Source organism: Rhipicephalus sanguineus, chromosome 9, assembly GCF_013339695.2.
Source record: "Rhipicephalus sanguineus isolate Rsan-2018 chromosome 9, BIME_Rsan_1.4, whole genome shotgun sequence".
In the NCBI taxonomy this organism is placed as follows: domain Eukaryota; kingdom Metazoa; phylum Arthropoda; class Arachnida; order Ixodida; family Ixodidae; genus Rhipicephalus; species Rhipicephalus sanguineus.
In genome coordinates this window covers 150,155,867-150,164,115 of record NC_051184.2, presented here as the reverse complement: position 1 = coordinate 150,164,115, position 8,249 = coordinate 150,155,867, and positions in this window count along the sequence as shown.

The following is an 8,249-nucleotide window of genomic DNA, read 5'->3' as shown; positions in this document are numbered from 1 at the left end:
TATTCTTCAGACCACAAGCTCTTACCTAATGGTCATGGCCAGGCGATCGTGCGCCGAAATTGCAGGCCGGTAGTTAGTGTCCTGCTTCGAGATGGCGGGACGCAGCAGCTCTAGCAAAGTGTCAAAAGTTCTTGGCGGCATTCGCAGGAAGCTAAACGTCATCAAAAGAAAGAGAAAATGGATTACGCACTAGCTTACAGGGACGCAAAACAACGAGAAACTTACTCTCGGAAATACTCCTCATCGTGTGAGCGCAGGTCGGGAAGCAGGCGGCTTGCGTGGCCAGCAACATCTCGCGAGCGAAGGGACGGTCGCACCCACCACCACCTGTTCTTCTTTGAAGGTTTCCGCTCTGCCAGCGCTGATACGATGGCTGAGCACATCAGCACAGTGAGGATCTCTTCTTCTTCACTAGAATCGTAGTCCATGATGCGCGGTGACGCTCAAAGAAAACAATAAATCCGCCGCGCTCTGCTGGCGGCGATCAGCTGACTGGCGGCGGTCTCCAAAGTTCTCGCTGATAACGAGATCCGGACGTGACTTTCTGGGTTTGCGACTTCCGATCGCTCGCATGCAGCCTCTGCCGGTGTGAACATCGGTAGCTTTCAGTCGCTTTTTGGTCGCCAGTCGCAAACGGTCGCGCGACCGTTGCTAGACGACGGTGTGAACGAGCCTTAACATCGATCTCCTGTAAAATGCTAGAACATATAATTTCATCTAATGTCTACAGCCATCTGGAAGCTAACAAATTTTTCTTCAGAAATCAACATGGATTTAGAAGGAATTTCTCATGCGAGACACAATTATTCGAATTAACAACCGATTTAGATGCTAATATGGATGAGGATTTACAAACTGATTGTGCGTCCCTACATTTTTCAAAAGCGTTTGATCTCGTAGCACATCGGCGCTTGCTTTTGAAGTTATCTGTTCTAAAACTAGACTCTCTTACTCTAACATGGATCCGTAATTTTTTGTGCAATCGTCAACAATTCACAGTAGTTAATAATTTTTCATCTCCTCTTTCTAGCGTTACTTCAGGGGTACCACAGGAAAGCGTTCTTGGGCCATTATTATTTCTTATATACATTAATGACTTACCAAGTAACATTTCCTCACACGTGCGCATTTTCGCAGACGACTGCATTCTTTATCGTCCTATTAAGACTAATGACGATCACCAAGTCCTCCAGAGAGATGTTGAACTTGTTTCTCTTTGGTATAACACTTGGCTAATGAAGCTTAACGTTTCTAAATGTAAAATCATTTGTTTTAGCCGAAAACGTACTACATCTACACTTTCATATCATATAAATAACACAAATATCTTGCATGACGCACAATATAAATATCTCGGTGTTTATCTTACTTCTACCCTTTCATGGTCAACTCACATTAATACATTTGCGCAAATGCTTCGAGATCATTGGGCTACATACGCCGTAAGTTACATCATTCTACTAACATTATTAATGAGAACTAACAGACAATAACGCCTTGGCGTTATTGTCTGTTAGTTCTCATTAATAATGTGTGTAACAAAGATAATCGAGCCCTTGAAAAAATCATCTGCTTTCCATCATTCTACTAACGATATTCGTAAACTAGCTTAGCTACCATTTGTACAACCTCAACTTGAGTACGCAGCATCCACTTGGTCTCCCCATCAGAAATATCTAATCGAAAAACTCGAATCCGTACAAAATAGGGCTGCACGTTTAATTTCACGTTCTTATGACTATAACACAAGCATTACACAAATTAAACTCGACTTATCGCTTCATCCTTTGCATAATCGTCGGGATATCGCCCTTCTATTATTGTTTCATAAATACATCTATAACACAGCGTCATCATTTTTGCAACTTGCAACTCCACAGTAGAGGTCACAACGTTTGCACAATCAGTTTAATTTCCTGCGCATTTACTTGAAGACTAATTTGACTATTCCGCTCTTCCAAGAGCCATTGGCCTGTAGAATGACCTTCCTAACAACATAGCTTCCGTAAGTAACCAAGATACTCTTCAAGCATCTACTTACCACACATTTGTTAAAATATTGCTTTATACCATACTTATTACATTGTCCTTTTCATAGCCTTATTGTTATTTGTGAGCAATTTTACAGTAAATGTTTCTGTTTGTAGTAGCACAGTTACGTCGCGTTCGTTCTTTATATTGCTCGTATTTTCATGTGCCACATTTTGTTGTGTATATGCGCTGTCGTGATTGAAAGTGTCTTTTTCCCTTGTATCTCTTTATTGCATAACGCAATGCTCACTACGTTCCCATATACTTCTGTAATATTTTTTTTCTGTTCTTATGTATTTCTTGAGTATTTATATGCGTTCATTTTGTACACTGTTCAAACGTAACATTTCTTTTTTTGGATTACCCCCCTTACGCAATGCCTCCAGGGGCCTGTAAGGTACCTATAATATATATATATATATATATATATATATATATATATATATATATATATATATATATATATATATATATATATATATATATATATATAACAAGCAGTGACATCGCAGTGACATCGCAGCGACAGGGATGGGCAGAGATACTTCGTCATATATGGCCACAAAGACTGTCAGCAACGCTCAGCGCGAACCGCGCCTCGTTGTTCGAGAACATTTGTGATCATTGTAGATCGTTTTGTTAAGATTGCGCGCAAGACGCGCACACTCGAGCTTATTCTAGAATTTGCACGACAGCCAGCGATAACGCTGGAATATTCGACGGCACATGTTTAAATGCCGACGCGCTTCACCGCTTGTCAGTTCATCGACGGTCGACGCTCTGTTCGCCGCTATCAGTGTATTGCTTTCAGTTTCTCGGCCACAAGTTCGGCCAAATAAACAGTTTCATGTCGGACGTGCTGACTGTTGTCTTCGTCGACGTCACGACCACGTGACATCTGGTGGAGGTGCTGCTTCTTCCATGATCCGGACGCCCCCGCGAAGCGCTGACCCATGCCCAAGCCGCGAGGAGGACGACGGCAAAGAAAACCCGGATCGTCGAACAAGCCGCAGGCAGAAGGGACTGCAGCCAGAGTACGGGCTCCCTCCCGAAAACACCAGGCAGCCCCAGGTCCCAACAGCGACCGCAGCGACGATGACCGACCCCGTGCAGCCTGCGCCGATACTTCTCCGGCAGCCCAAGGAGCCGCCAACTTTCCGCGGGTCGTCATTCGAAGACCCGGAAACCAGGCTCGAGACCTTCGAAAGGGTTTCAGCGTTCAACAAATGGGACTCCGAGGACAAGCTGCGCCACGTTTACTTTTACCTTGAAGACGCAGCAAGGACCTGGTTCGAGAATCGGGAGTCCACTCTTCGAACTTCGGACGCCTTTCGCAGCGCTTTCCTGCAGACGTTTGCAAGCGTCGTCAGAAAAGAAAGGGCCGCAGCCTTGCTAGAGACGCGGGTACAACTTCCAAATGAAAGCGTTGCCATCTTTGAAGAGGAAATGACCAGACTGTTCCGTCACGCTGACCCAGCCATGCCTGAGGTCAAGAAAGTCAGGTTGCTCATGCGAGGGGTAAAGCAAGAGCTCTTCGCTTGGCTGATGCGGAACCCACCCTCGACAGTCCAAGAATTCATCTCAGATGCGACGACGATTGAGAAGACGCTGGAAATGCGCAACCGCCAGTATAATCGCCGATCGATTCAAGACAGCCTAGCTGTTCATGCCGTCGGCTTCGACGACCTGCGTGAAACGATCCGAGCGATCGTGCGGGAAGAACTGCGCAAGCTGTTACCCTTACTACAGCCTGAAGCTGCCTCAATCGCCGACATCGTCCGAGAAGAAATCCAGCAGTCTCTGGGCACCCCCGAGTCAGCGCAGCCGCAGCTGCAAGCAGTGAGCTATGCTGCCGCAGCCCGACGCAACGCCCCCCCTCCTCGCCCACGTCAAGACGCCGCGCCGCCCCAGCAGTCCCGCCGCCAGGCACCACCGCCGCCGCCACCGACGTCATACCGCCCACCAGCCGGCCAGCGATACAGGCCAAACAAGACCGACGTTTGGCGCGCCCCTGAAAACCGCCCGCTCTGCTACCACTGCGGGGAGGCCGGCCACACGTACTGCCGCTGTCAGTACCGACAGATGGGGCTTTGAGGATTCGCCGTCAACGAGCCGCGGCCACAGCCAGGCGAACGGCCTCGCGACATCAACGACTACCTCACCGGAACACAGTGGCAAGAACGACGACCTTCCCGCTCGCCTTCGCCGGGCCGCTACATGTCACCGCACCGCCGGCAGTACACTGGCCCAAATCGGGGCCGGTCCCTAGCCCGTATCCGGGAAACTAAGGGCCGCAACCGATGGAGGTGCGGTTGCTGTACGACGAACTACCGAAGATCCTCCGCCGCCGACGACAACGCCGCAACAAAATCTAAAGAACACGCCGCAAGCCGAACACGCCTGACGTCGAAACTTCACGGCCTGAAAAAGGCCTGACGACGCCACGTCGAAGCAGCGGAACAAACCGACGCAGCCGTGACCAGACGCCGCGACCCAACCGCAACGCAAGACGACGAACTAGCGACCTCAACGTTCTCATTGACGGCCACAACGTCACCGCTCTCGTCGACACTGGAGCCGACAATTGCGTCGTCAGTGGGCCTTTCACCACGAAGTTGAAGAAAGTTAAGACTGCTTGGGAAGGCCCCGAAATCCGTACCTCTGGAGGCCATCTAATAACGCCGTCTGGAGTCTGCACAGCAAGAGTAACAATCAATAATCGCACGTATCCTGTGAGTTTCGTTATCTTGCAACACTGCTCCAGGGACGTCATACTTGGCATGGATTTCTTAAACCATCATGGCGCCGTCATTGACTTAAGAACCAAGTCGATAACCCTATCGTCGGACAAAACGACACCGCCGGGTACGAATCCATGTCACCATGCCCTGAACGTGCTCGAGGATCAAGTTACCACCCTGCCTCGCTCCAGCGTCGTAATTCCCGTCAGCACCGAAAAAGCTGAAGACATTGAAGGTGTCATCGAGAGCGATCAGCGTTTGCTACTAGACCGTGACATTTGCGTTGCAAGGGGCATTGCTCGGTTGCACGAAGGAAAAGGAAGCGTGATGCTAACGAACTTCAGCCAAGAATACAGACACCTGAGCAGGGGCACGACGACTGCATACATTGAAGAAATCTTGGCCGTCAGCGATGCATTTGCCTTTTCGGACTACGACGAAGCCACGGCGACTACCCCAACAGCTGAGCCACCCTTCGACGTAAACCCAAATCTTCCCGCTCGCCAACAGCTACAGCTTCGATGGCTTCTGCAGAAAAACAAGGACTGTTTCTCGTCGTCATCGCGGGTCCGACAAACGCCCCTTGCTAAGCACCGCATTATAACAGAAGAAAATGCTCGACCACTCCGTCAGAGCCCCTACCGGGTTTCGACGCGGGAACGGGAGGCCGTGAAGAAACAGGTCGACGAAATGCTACGCGACGACATCATCCAGCCGTCGAAGTATCCGTGGGCATCCCCCGTGGTGCTAGTGAAGAAGAAGGATGGGACTCTCCGTTTATGCGTCGATTATCGTCGCCTGAACAAAGTCACGAAGAAGGACGTGTATCCCCTTCCCCGGACAGACGACACCCTGGATCGATTACACAACGCAAAGTACTTTTCGTCGATGGACCTCAAGACCGGTTACTGGCAAATAGAAGTCGACGAGAGAGACCGAGGAGACTGCCTTTATAATGCCAGACGGCCTGTTTGAGTTCAAGGTAATGCCTTTTGGTCTTTGCTCAACACCTGCGAGTTTTCAACGGGTTATGGATACAGTACTGGTCGGCTTGAAGTGGCAGACGTGCCTCGTGTACTTGGACGACGTCGTTGTGTTTTCCTCAAACTTCGACGAACACCTTATTTATTTATTTATTTCAAATACTCTCAGAGCCCGATGGCATTACAGAAAGGAGTGGTTAATACATGTACAAGTGTGCATACATACATAATTTTACATAATACATATACAAGTGTGCAATAATACATTTTCTGAACATAAAAGTTAACAAAATAACGTATCTTGAATGGCATTTTTAAAGTTGGAGTCAGTGATTGCAGCGATGGAGGCGGGAAGGTGGTTCCATTCCCTGCTGGTTTGGGGGATAAAAGAGTCGTTGTATAGGTGAGTTCGGCAAAGTGGGACACCAACTTTAAAGTTGTGGTCCACGCGTGATGAAATGTAGTCAGGTTGAAGAAAAAGATGGTTTTTTAACTCTTCATTTTGATGATAAATTTTGTGAAACAGGCAAAGACGAAGACATTTACGACGTAAGGACAGATCAGGTAGTTGTAATGTCTTCTTCATTGTGGATATAGAAGCGTAGCGGGAGTAATTGGACAGAATAAACCGGGCTGCACGATTCTGAACAGATTCTAGTGAGTTGATTAATATGGATTGATTCGGAGCTCACATGCTGCAGGGATATTTTAGTTTTGGACGGACTAAAGTTGTATATAGAACTAATTTTAAAGAAGAGGGCGCTTTAGAAAAATTACGGCGCAGGTAGCCAAGAGTACGGTTAGCATTGCGGGTTACGTAATGAACGTGCATATTCCAGGATAGGTCGTTAGTGATATTAACTCCGAGGTATTTGTAGGAGTTGACGGAATTCAAGGGGGCTCCTTTAAGGTGATATCAACAAGCTCATAATCAACATTGGTACCCGGTATGCACTTCTTCAAAGCGTCGTCAATTAAGGAGAGAAACGGCACGGTGTGCGCTTTCTAGTAATGGGTAGCCGACGCCTGTGCTCATGCATACACTAACACACACTGCGCTTCAGCAACGCGGGAGGTAGAGGTTCGTAGCCTGAGCCGCAAACGCGTGCGTCCCGCTGGCCTCTGTCTCGCAGGCGCTGCTCTCGCTCCACCAAGGCACGACATTCGCCCGTCGAAATCGCGTCCTTTCTGCAACGCATATTGCAGCAGTTTTGTTAGTCGGTGCTCTCGCAATTGAAGCAGTCGGCGGCAGAGAAATCCCGTTCGTGCACGTGGAAGCTGCACTACTCCGATGAGCCGACGCACGCTAACACGAATCCAAAGGCAAAGAACGTAAGTGCGTCAGGGGTGCCTCGGCGACGCCAGCGCGGCCAGTCTACCTCTCTGGTATTGAGACGCTTTAACCATGACCTCCGATATCACGTGCAATCTCGGAGTAAGCGCTAGTAAGTGTCGATCGTGAAGCATTACTTCTTTTCACCTCTCACAGACGGCGGCACCGCCCCGCTCCGCCCGCCGCGAAAGAGAAGGTGTGAAAGATATAAGGCGCGTTCGCGCCGTGCTTCGCATCTCCCGAGTTGGCTTAGTCGGTAGAGCGTCGGGCGCTTGCCGTCGCGGCCGCAACGTCGTGGGTTCGATTCCCAGCGGGGTATCTTTTTCTTGGTTTTTTTCTTTCTCACCCGTTGGCGTCCATTTTATCAACGTCATATCCGTGACGGATGTACTTGGTGGACCCCGGCATAAAACACTTTCGTGTTAAAACAATACTGTTAGGGAGATGATTTATATAAATAAGAAAACAAAGGGCCCAGCACGGACCCCTGTGGCACACCGGACGCAACAGAAGAAAGAGTAGACGAATAATTGTTAGCACTGACATATTGGGTTCTGTTCGAAAGAAAATCTTTAATCCAATTGAATACGTTAGCGTCAATATTCAGTGTACTTAGTTTGAAAAGAAGCAGTTCGTGCGATACCGAGTCAAATGCCTTTGCGAAATCGAGAAAAATGCTGTCTATATCGAAACCAAGATCAGTAGCTACAAAGAGATCATTAGTAAACGTTAGTAGTTGGTTCTCACATGAAAACATTTTCCTAAATCCATGTTGGGAATTATTAAAGAAAGAATTGTCCTCCAAAAATTGTACTAGGTGCGAATATATGATGTGTTCTAGGATTTTGCATGGGATGCTTGTTAGTGAGATCGGTCGGTAGTTATCAGCTGAATGAGCATTACCTGATTTGAAGATAGGGACCACCTTCCCAACTTTCCAGTCGCTGGCTAATATGGAACACCGTAAAGATTGTTCAAAAAGTTTCGAGAGAATGATTGCTGAGTAAACTCCAGTTATTTTTAAGATCTTTGAGTTCAGTAGGTCAGCACCAGCGGAAGAGGAGATCTTCAGATTATCAATAAGCTTTGTAACGCCATCCCAATCTATAACAATGGGATCCATAGGGAAAAAGTTTCGGTCAGGTAACCATGGTAACAATG